Raw genomic sequence first — 10,523 nt, 5'->3', positions numbered from 1 at the left:
CTCTGGGGTGTTGACCTCCGGTAGCTGGACCATGTTTTGCACAAGTAGTAATCGTAGAAACGCAAGAACCCAATCCTTCCCGAAGGGGTATACCTTGTTCTGGTGCTGGATCCAATAATCGCTTCGATTTATATTTTTAGGAGGCGAGACCTTGTTTTAAGACTGTTGCTGCTTGCCTCAAGCTTGTGCCTTGATTACCCCTTTGGAGAGGTCCAAGGTTTTCTTAGTGTCAGTCATGGTGATTGCCACGCTAACCTCAGCTTTTTGCTGATTGCCTTGATTATCAAAGCGAGAATTGCCATTGCCCAGACTGTTTCTCAAGCTAGAGGGCTACTGGTGAGATCCACCATGGTGCTTGGAATGACCTTCTATACGAACTACTTTAGAGATGAGCTCTGACATGGAGGGTGGATTGGAAGCCTCAACATGCAGGGCGATTTCAGGCAGCGTATTTCGTATGCAGGTCTGAACTGCTTCTCTTTCAGTCATGGGAGTGCGTCACCATGGCATCTATGTCGATCTGCAAAGCCATGCGGGGAGCAGAGCTGTCTTGGGAGGCTGTTGGGGGAGTTTGCTCGGGAGCTATGTCCTCTCCAGGCTAGGAGTTGGCCTCATGGTGAGGAGGAGAAGCAAGGAACTTGGAGGCCTCCAGGCGATCCATCTTTTCAAGGATGGAATGCATCATCACCTCGAACCTATTCATCCGCTCTTCTTGGGTGTCATCTGGCTCGTTGATCACCATGACGCTGACCGTTTTTTCTGGAGGGTCAGATCCAGGAGGAGTAGTGGACTGCTAGGGTTGGCAAGTTGTATGCGGCAAGTCAGTCTATAGGGGCTCAGCATGCCCCGATTGGACTCGAGCCTTGTACGCCGACCGTGTGAGGATCGATTATTTACGGTCTTAGAACCGTGATTTCTTGGCAGCTTGGTATTTTGCTGTGACGGTGACCACCGAGCAATCTTGGACTTCTCGTTCAGGTTCAGGAACCCGAAGAGGGAAGAAGGGATTGTGAGGCTAGAGGTCATCAAGAGTGGTAACCTCAACTGCTTTAGGAGTCTCTCTAGTCAGGAGTTGCATGCCTCTCTTATGTTTGATCCTGAGACTGCAATAGATTTCAGTCCAGAATCGAGCCTGACACTTGAACTGCCCCGTCTTTCTCGAGCTTGCAAGAGCTGTGTCTATCAGCTAGAGCAAAGAATGAGGCCAAAGGACAGAGGGCAATCTAGGATGTAGCCTTGGAGACTGAAGGACACTATCTACCATCAGGTTTTTGCCTCGAATTCCTTTGTGGGGCCCAAGAGCATGGCTGACCTAGGGTGGCAGGCTCAAGATGGTACTCTTAGGGAAAACCTTCGAGTACCAGGTCTCGAGGTGCTTGCCTGACGAAGGAGGGGGGGGCAGAAGAAGGATCTGGCTTGTGACTCAGCCTGAGTCGGAAGCAGGGAGGAACCTGCAAAGTCGGTGAGTGTGCACCTTTAGAGTTAGCTGTCTAGGTGACTTGGGCGTCAACCCTGGCTCGGTCAGTCGGTTCGACCTTAGGAGGCCGAGACCCACAAGCTCGTGTCTATGAAGGACCGAGCGGAAGCTTGTCTCACACAGGGTGAAGTTGTGTGTGCTGAGAGGGAGGACGGAGTGGTTGACCCTCTTGTGCGCGAGCTGGTGCAAAATTGGCACTGCCCCGAGTTGTGGAAAGCAGATGCATGACATGTGCAAGGCTTGGCCCGAGAAGGCCTAGCCTTGAATGCGAACTCAAGGCCACATGAAAGTTGCCCTGAGGTGTGGCTCGAGTGGTCGGACCATGAGCCTTTAGGTGTGTGCAAGAGGTGGAGGCCGCAGGATCTCCGTCTATGTGTGCTGAGCCTCTAGGGATAGAGGTTCGGGGTGGTGAAGGGGTATGAGGATTGACCTTGCGGCGACTCTCAAGAGCAATGGAAACCTGCTTACCTTTCTCAAAAGCAGAAGGGGCAGCCTTTTGGCGTACCTCAGCAATATGATAGGCAAGGGACTTGCCAGTAGCAGGGTGCATGGTGTGTATTGTGGCATGTGTGCCACCAATGCGAAGGGCCTTGATGGAGGGTCCACTAGGGCTGCGAAGCGGGGAGTTAGGGACCTTCAAGTCCCTTCTCGCACCAATCCAGGAGAGAACCTGGGAATCAGACTGTACGTCCTGACTCAAGAGGAGTGTAGGGAACGAGGCTTGTGAAGCTCGCTTCCTTGGGACGGTCACGAGTGTGGGGATGAGAAAATCTCCAACGTGGATGAATGGGTCGAATAACCCAGATGGCATGAATTAGAGTGCAGAAAGTAAAAGGTGATGCTAATCAAGCAAGAGCGAATCGACGAAGGGGTAATAAGTCCCTAGTGGAGTCACCAAACTGGTTAGGTGCCTCGATCTCGTCTCCTCAGATCTAGGTGATTAGGTGACACGTGTCTCGGGTTTGAAAGACTCGGGACCTAAGATCGCTCTCTCAAGAACCTCGTTCACGGAACAAGGGTAGGTGTCCAACTGGTGATAGAGGAATTTTGAATGTGAGGTGGGGACCAACCTCACTTGGGTTCATGACTTACTCGGGCTGACTCGCACGGGCCCCCTCTTAGATCATGACGAAAAGCCCCTCAACTGCTTTAGCTGGTCAAAATCTCCTCCCTTGAACTGCAACCTCCTTGTTTTATACACAACACTATCATGGTTAATTTGCAAGACAAGTGGGCCGAAGGACCCACCCTTGTCTTAGAGCAATGCACATTCGTGAGAAGTTAGGATGATGAAGAAGAGAGTTTGAATAAAGAGAGATACGGGAAGAAGACTTGATGAAGGGACGAGACAAGCATGATAATTGGACCAGTGATTGACTCGGAGTTGTAGCAAGATGGGCAAGGTACTCAGAACTAACACGATGACAATACTACTCAAAAGCAAGGCCGATATGACTGTCCTAATCTGGTGCAGTAGTAAGACAAGCATGGTACTCAGGACCAACACAATGGCAATACTTCTCGAGATCTAAACTGCCATGGCAATACTAGACTGATTCTACCCTCAGTCAAGTGAGAAGAGAATAGAATAAAGAGAAAGCACGAGATGATGAAGAGATGGGGTCATGAGGTGTTAGACATTGCCACTAACAGTGTTGCGGCCCTTGGATGAGCGCTGGACACTATTGCTCACGGTCAGAGGGTGAGCAGTGAACTACAGACGGCGCTAGGCATCGCCGTTGGCAACACGAGAAGGCAGCACACCCCTTCGTGGGCGGCGATGGCTCCTTGTGAAGCGTGCGGTGATAGCCTCTTGTAATGCCTGTGACGATAGTTTGTTGACGAAGCACACAGCGCTAGGCGTGGGACACAAGAGATGCCTGCGCTCGACGATAGGCACCGAGCGCAGGAAAGAAGCCTTCGCACGACGATAGGAGCCGAGCGCACGGAAGAAGTTAGCGGATGGCGATGGGTATGGCCGTGACCCTTCGCGGGCGACGATAGGCATTGTCGTCTACGATAGGCCCCATGGGCGGCGATAGGCATCACCGTCAGGCTTCTGTGGGACGTCGAGGACACATTTGAAAACGACGATGAGCAGCGTCGCGCCATCTACGAACCTCGCTGAGAGATAGAGATGAACGAAAAGAAGGAGAAAGTGGGTCGTGCATGGCACTGCCATCGCCATACGTGACCTGTGAAACCACAGGAGAGGGAAGAAAGAGAGAGGCATGCACAACAATATCACTGCAATGCATGGCCTCTAAGAGAAGCTTAGACAAAAGAGAAAGAGAAGTAAAGAGGAAAGAAGAGAGAGAAGAAGAGAAGAAAAAAGAGAGGAGAGAGAGATTTACCTTAGCTGAGGGGTATCGTCCCAAAAGTTTCTCTCTCATTCCTCTCTCTCTCAAGCCATGCCCCAACAATGAGAAAAGATAGAGATTTTATTAAGTAAAGTTCGGTCCATGTACAATAAAAGTACGTGATATATATAAAGTTTTGCTCAAACATGGCTGGATTGATCAAAATTAAACCTAATGCTGAAAATTAAGATTTAACTGAATTAAATAAAATAGGAAAATAGGTGCAAAATGACTTATTTGCCCCTTCCAAACAATTGTGGAAATTCCAAAACAGTCTCCACTGCTATCCTAGAACATGTGTGATATTTCATGGATGATCCGAAGTTGCTCTGGTGTCCGTTTGTCTGAAAGATGATTGTTTTCTTAAAGGACTCGACATGGTGATCGATTTGATACCAACTTCATGCAATGGATCATGTTTTTAAGCCACGATCATACAACTTGAAATTTGGATGGATCCTGCAAATTTCTTATCAATAGTGTGCTCGTTCCTTGATGTTTTTCTATGATTTCTTCACTGGATCTCATTGAGCATACCGTCACAGTCGCGTAGCAACTAACGCAGCTCGATTTCATGCCCGGATGAAGATTTCACAGCTTTTGAGTTTTGGCCGGAATCTAGAATTTTGGCTCTAGAATTTGCAGTCAGTTCATTGGCTTTGTGTGTGAAATCCGACCGTTCATCATACGCGGGGTTCAAACCAGTGATATCCATGGACCTTATGCACGCGATGCAGCTAGTTTCATGTCAATCGGGCTTGCGAATGTCGTGATTTGGCTGCTTGAGCGAGGCGTATCGCTGTTGATTTTCCTGCAAGTTCTTTCACGGATCAGTAACTTTTCGCTAGCTTTTCTTCGTGCTCAGGCGTCATCATGGGGCGTGACACCTATCGAAATGCTCGTCTTGGTGAGATGAATACGCTCACAAAATTTGGACGTGTTCCGACTTCCGGTGAGTGAGATATGAGTGTCGCAAGTCACTATTCGTGACTGCCTCTTTAATGGTGATTACTTGCAAGGTGGCCTCATGGGAATAGTGTGCGGCTCCTCCTGTTTTGATCTTTTACTCCTAACTTCTTCTTAGAGTGTCTGTATAAGCTGAAATTTGACCCCTAGGGGTTTTCAACCATGCCGAATCTAATGGTGGTTGTTATAGGGGTCCGTTTCAAGGTGTTAAAGGTTGATTCTATCGAAATTGTTTCTCAGTCTATACTATGTTAGACATGTCAGATTGCAACAAAACTTGGCAAGAGACTTTTTGGAGTCTTTATGAAGATCTTGGCCATTTCTGGGGTCATTCAGAGACTATCGAAACTTCCACTGTTTGTCAGGCATTATTGATCGGCTTGTCTTTTTATTCTGCATCGGGGACCCATTGTGCTGAAAAATGTCTTCAAACAATTTTTAGAGAAGTTCTTTGGAACCTTCAAGAACTTTTTTTTTTAGATTTAGCGATGCCTCAGTTACCCCCTCTTCAAAAGTACTCGTCCTCGAGTTATCGACGACAGACCTCCATATTTCCAAATCAGTCTCTTTTAATTGCTCCTCTGTTAGCCAAGCATCTTCAGATTCAGGTTTTCCTTTCCACTGCACTAGGTATTGAGTGATTTTTCCTTTAATGGTCATTATATTTTGGGTATCAATGATGTCAAGAATGGACTCATGCTCTTCTACAAGTAAATTGTCTTGGACCTCGTCCCAACTGATGATATCAGCTTCTCCATGATATTTGAACAAATCTAAAAATGTTAAAAACTGGGCTGGTCCCTATTCCTTTAGGTAACTCGAGGTGATAGGCATTTTCCTCAATGCGCTTCAAGATTCGACATTGTCCTATCTTTCGGTGTTTGAGTTTATGATATTTTCGTACAGAGAACCTTTCACAATGAAGGTACATCATAACCAGATCCCCTTTATTAATCCTTTGCTCGGTGACTTTTGTCACTAGCAACTTTATATTGTCCATATGCCTCAGCTATCTTACGGTGAACATTGTCATGGACTTCTTTCAAATGATCAATCAGACTAGCAGCATTTGCATTGAAACGTTTAGGGTTTGTTATTGGTGTCACATCCAAAATGTGTAATGGCATTCGTCCATATACAATTTCAAATGGTATTTTCCCGTTGAACGATTTGTTGAATTGTTATAGGTGAACTCAGCTTGTGCAAGCACAAAATCCCATGACCTTGACCGATCTCCTGTGAGACTTTGAAGGAGATTTCCCGAGGTTCTGTTGACAACCTCTTTCAACCCATTAGTTTGTGGGTGATAGGCGCTACTGAATTGTTATTGAGTGCCCATGAGTCATCATAATTCTCTCCAAAAGTAGCTAATAAACCTCGTGTCCTAATCTGAAGTTATAGTTTTGGGCGCCCCTTGAAGCTTCACAACCTCTCTTGAAAGCATAGGATGGCAATCCGAATAGCATCTGTCATATTTTTGCAAGATATGAAGTGGGCCATTTTTTAAAATCGATCAACAACAACTAATATAGAATACAGCTCTTGCCTTGTTTTTTGAAGTCCCACCACAAAGTCTAGGCTAACATCCACTCAAGGTTCTGTAGGGATGGGTAGTGGGGTGTATAAATCAGTATTTTGTGTTCATCCTTTTGCACACTAATGGATCCCACATCTTACAACAAATCTTCCAATATCCCTTGTTAATTTAGGCTAAAAGTAACTTCTTCTACAAGATCTTGGGTTTGTTTTGACCAATATGTCCCCGTAGACCACCTTTGTACAGCTCAAAAATGATTTTAAGTCTAAGGGAACACTTAGGTAGACAAAGACGATTTCATTTGAATAAAAAGCCTTCATGGAAGATGAAATCCAAATATGTCCCTTGAGTCTAGCATTTCTTTAGGATTTTTTAGAAAATAGGGGTCATTTCATAATTTTGAGGTAAATTCTCGAATCCAACCACCTCATATGCGAGAGTCTGAAGAAGATTGGCCTTTTGACTAAGTACATCAGCTATCTTGTTCATAGATCCCGACTTATGGTAAATAGTGAAGGTAAATTCTTAAAGATAAGATGTCCATTTTGCATGTCAGGGATTCAACTTCTTTTGTAAATTTAAATAATGTAAAGCTTTGTGATCCTAGTATAAGATAAATTCCATTTGAATCAGATAATGCTTCAAAATGATAAAGTGCTTGGACAATTGCATAAAATTCAATATCATAAGTTGAGTATCGTACCTTGGTTGCATTGATTTTTTCACTAAAGAAGAATACAAGTCGCCTTTCTTGGTTGAGGACCGCACCAATGCCATTGTGTGAAGCGTTGCATTCCACCTCGAAAGCCTTCGAAAAGTCTGGTAGAGCTAGTACTGGGGCTTCAATAATTTTCTATTTTAAAAGTTCAGAACTTTCTTCAGCAGCTTGATGAACTGGTGATAGAAAGTGGCTAGCCCATGAAAACTTCATACTTCTGATAAAGATTTGGGCGTTGGCCACTCCACAATGGCTTTAACTTTATTTGGATCTACATGAATCCCTTCAACAGATACTATGTAGCTCAAGAAGATTGCACAATATGTTGTAAAACAGCACTTCTTCAAATTAATATATAACTTTCCACCTTGTAAGGCTTGAAAGACTTTTCTTAGGCATTCCTTATGGGATTCCTTATTCTTGCTATAGATTAAGATGTCATCAAAATATATAACTATAAATTTTCCCATAAAGGGGCACATGGCTTGTACCATTAGCCTCATAAATGTGTTGGGAGCGTTCCACAGCCCGAATGGCATTACTAAGTTCATCCTTTGTTTTGAAGGCCATCTCCCACTCATCTCCCGGACGGATTCGAATTTGATAATATCTGCTACATAGATCTATTTTTGAGAAAAATTTTAAACCAACTACTTCATTGAGCACATCATCAAGTCATGGAATTGGAAAGCGATATTTGACGGTGATCTTGTCGATAACTCAACTATCTATGCACATTCTCCAAGACCCATCTTTCTTTGGTATAAGCGGGGTAGGAATAGCTACAGGGATTATACTTTCTTAGATAAATCCCTTACTAAGGAGCTCATCAACCTGCTTCTGGAGCTCTTGATGCTCAGCAGACACATTCGGTGGTGGGGTAAGTTAGGGAGGCTTGCAATTAACACTAAGTCAATCTGATGCTGGATATCTCTCATTGGAGGTAGACCCTTTGGTAACTCATCATGGGTCACATCAACAAATTCATCAAGTATGTCTTTAACACATTCAGATACATTGTACTTCTCTCCTCTTTGTTCTTTGGCTACTAACAAATAAATTAAATATTCACCTTTTGCTTTCACAAATGTTTTAAAAGATAACAAGTTGACATTTTTGTTCTTGAGAATTTGAGGGGTAGGAGAATCTCATAAGGGCCAAAGATGTACATTAACTCCATCTTTAACGAATGAGTATGTGTTTTGTCGGCCATCATGTACTGCACTAAGATCATATTGCCATCTTCCTAGAATGAGGTGACATGTCCATAGGAAAAATATCATACCAGATTTCATCTTGGGACTACTTCCCTACGCAGAATTTAACCAAGCACCTTCTATCAACTGGAACTTCAACCACCTTTTTAAACCACCTGGATGCTTTTCAGTCTTAAGTTTTAATTTTTCTATCATCTCAGTTGAGACCATGTTTTCACAAGACCCATAGTCAATGATTATGGTACATACCTTGCCATAAGTAGTGCTCTTGGTTCGGAAGATGTTTGTTCTTAACCAGTCTTAAGTGGATTCGCTTTTCGGGACTATCAGGATACGCCTAATCACTAAACTCTCTCCTTCATCGGCTTGGAGCTCATTCCAAGGGGAAGAATCATCATCCTTGTCGTCATCAACTTCATCTTCTTTATTCCTTCCATAGGGTCTAAACGTAGTTTCTTCTTTGGACATTCAAAACCTCTATGGTCCATCTTTCCACGCCTAAAACAAGTGTTAAAAGGGTTTCTGATAGCAACCTTTGAGGAGGTCACAATCTACTGGTTCCCTACTTAAGAGTTTTGGAGGCTAGAATTTTGTGGTGTGTCGATGTTGACTTTACCCTTTGAAACCTTTGATAGGTTCCCCCGCTCCAATCGACAGGAAAACCTTTTCAAATTTTGATCAGATTTTAAGGCTATTTGGTAGGTTCCATTCATGTCCCATATGTGTAACGAAAGCTCATCTTGTAACATAGGTTTTAACCCACTAACATATTTGGCTACTGATTGTTCTTCATTTTCCGGAACCTGAGTTCAACTTAAGAGTTGGTAGAATTCCTTAGTATATTCTTGGACACTTTGGTCTACCTTTTGTTTTAGATGATGAAACCTTTTATACACAAATTGATTGTAATAAGAAGGAAGGAGATGCCCCGTGTGTTTCTTGTGTGTGACATGGCATTTTCAGCAGTACAACAGCCTTGTGCTTGAATGGGTCTTTGCATCTTTACGACTGGCATCATGATTCTTGCCCTCAATGTGTGTGAAGTATCTAAATTGTCATTTATAAGTTGTAAATTATAAGTTATAGATATATAGAGAGATATTGTATGTACTGAGACCATTTACCTTTGATATAAGATGATCACAATTACTTACAATCATCCTATCCGATGTGAAGTTTGATAGCTTGGATGTGTCAAAAAATTCAAGCAAATTTCTTTTGAAGTTTGAGCTTGGTCAATTAAATAATTGTAGCCACCCAATTTCACATCCATTGATCAAGATTGATGTCTCACCTTGTTCCAAAGGTAAATGGTCTCTCTCTCTCTCTATATATATATATATATATATCAGATACTATAAAACTTTTATAGGTGAAAATGAACAGTGATTTTTCTTACTTTTATCACCGTCCAAAGTTCATTGCACGATCACGATTGTCCGGTAATGTTTTATTTTTCATTTTTTTCTACAAATCGGAATGACCTAAAATTTGGAAAATGTGTTCATAAAAAACGGAAAAATCTATGAAAAATATCAAAAAAATATTTTACATGAAACAAATTGACCAAAATACCCCCTAAAATTTTAAGGGGTATTTTAGTCAATAATGTTTTCGAGAATTTTGTTTTTATATTTTTATTAGATGCGTCTCACTAAGATGTACATGAGTTCTAAATTTCAGATCATTCTGATCTGTATAAAAAAAATGAAAAAAAAAAACACTACCAAACAATCGAGATTGTGCGATGAACTTAGGACGATGATGAGGGTATGTGAAATCACTGTTCATTTTCGCCTATAGGCTTTGGGAAGAATTTTTCTATATATATATATATATATATATATATATATATATATATAGGAAGATTCTACGATACACCGATTTGTGTACCGCTACAGTAAACACCCAACGCCCCAGATCGAATCTAAGCCGATCTGACGATCACGGATGTCTAATAGTGTTTGAATTTTAATTTTAATTTTTTTTTTACAAATCCAAATCACTTAAAATTTAAGACGTCTATTTTTCAAAAATAGAAGAATCTAAAAAACATATCAAAAAAATATTTTACAAGAAATAAATTGACCAAAATACTGCTAAAAAGTTTTAGGGGCATTTTGGTCATTTATTTTACAAATTATTTTATTTTTATTTTTATTTTTATTATATGCGTCTTCATGAGAATAACATACACCTAAAATTTTAAGTTATTTTTATTTATAGAAAATTTATTAAAATTTAAACA

The sequence above is a fragment of the Amborella trichopoda genome, chromosome 4, assembly GCF_054954075.1.
Source record: "Amborella trichopoda isolate Santa Cruz 75 chromosome 4, AtrichopodaSantaCruz75HAP2 v2.0, whole genome shotgun sequence".
NCBI lineage: Eukaryota > Viridiplantae > Streptophyta > Magnoliopsida > Amborellales > Amborellaceae > Amborella > Amborella trichopoda.
This window is presented reverse-complemented; position numbering follows the sequence as displayed.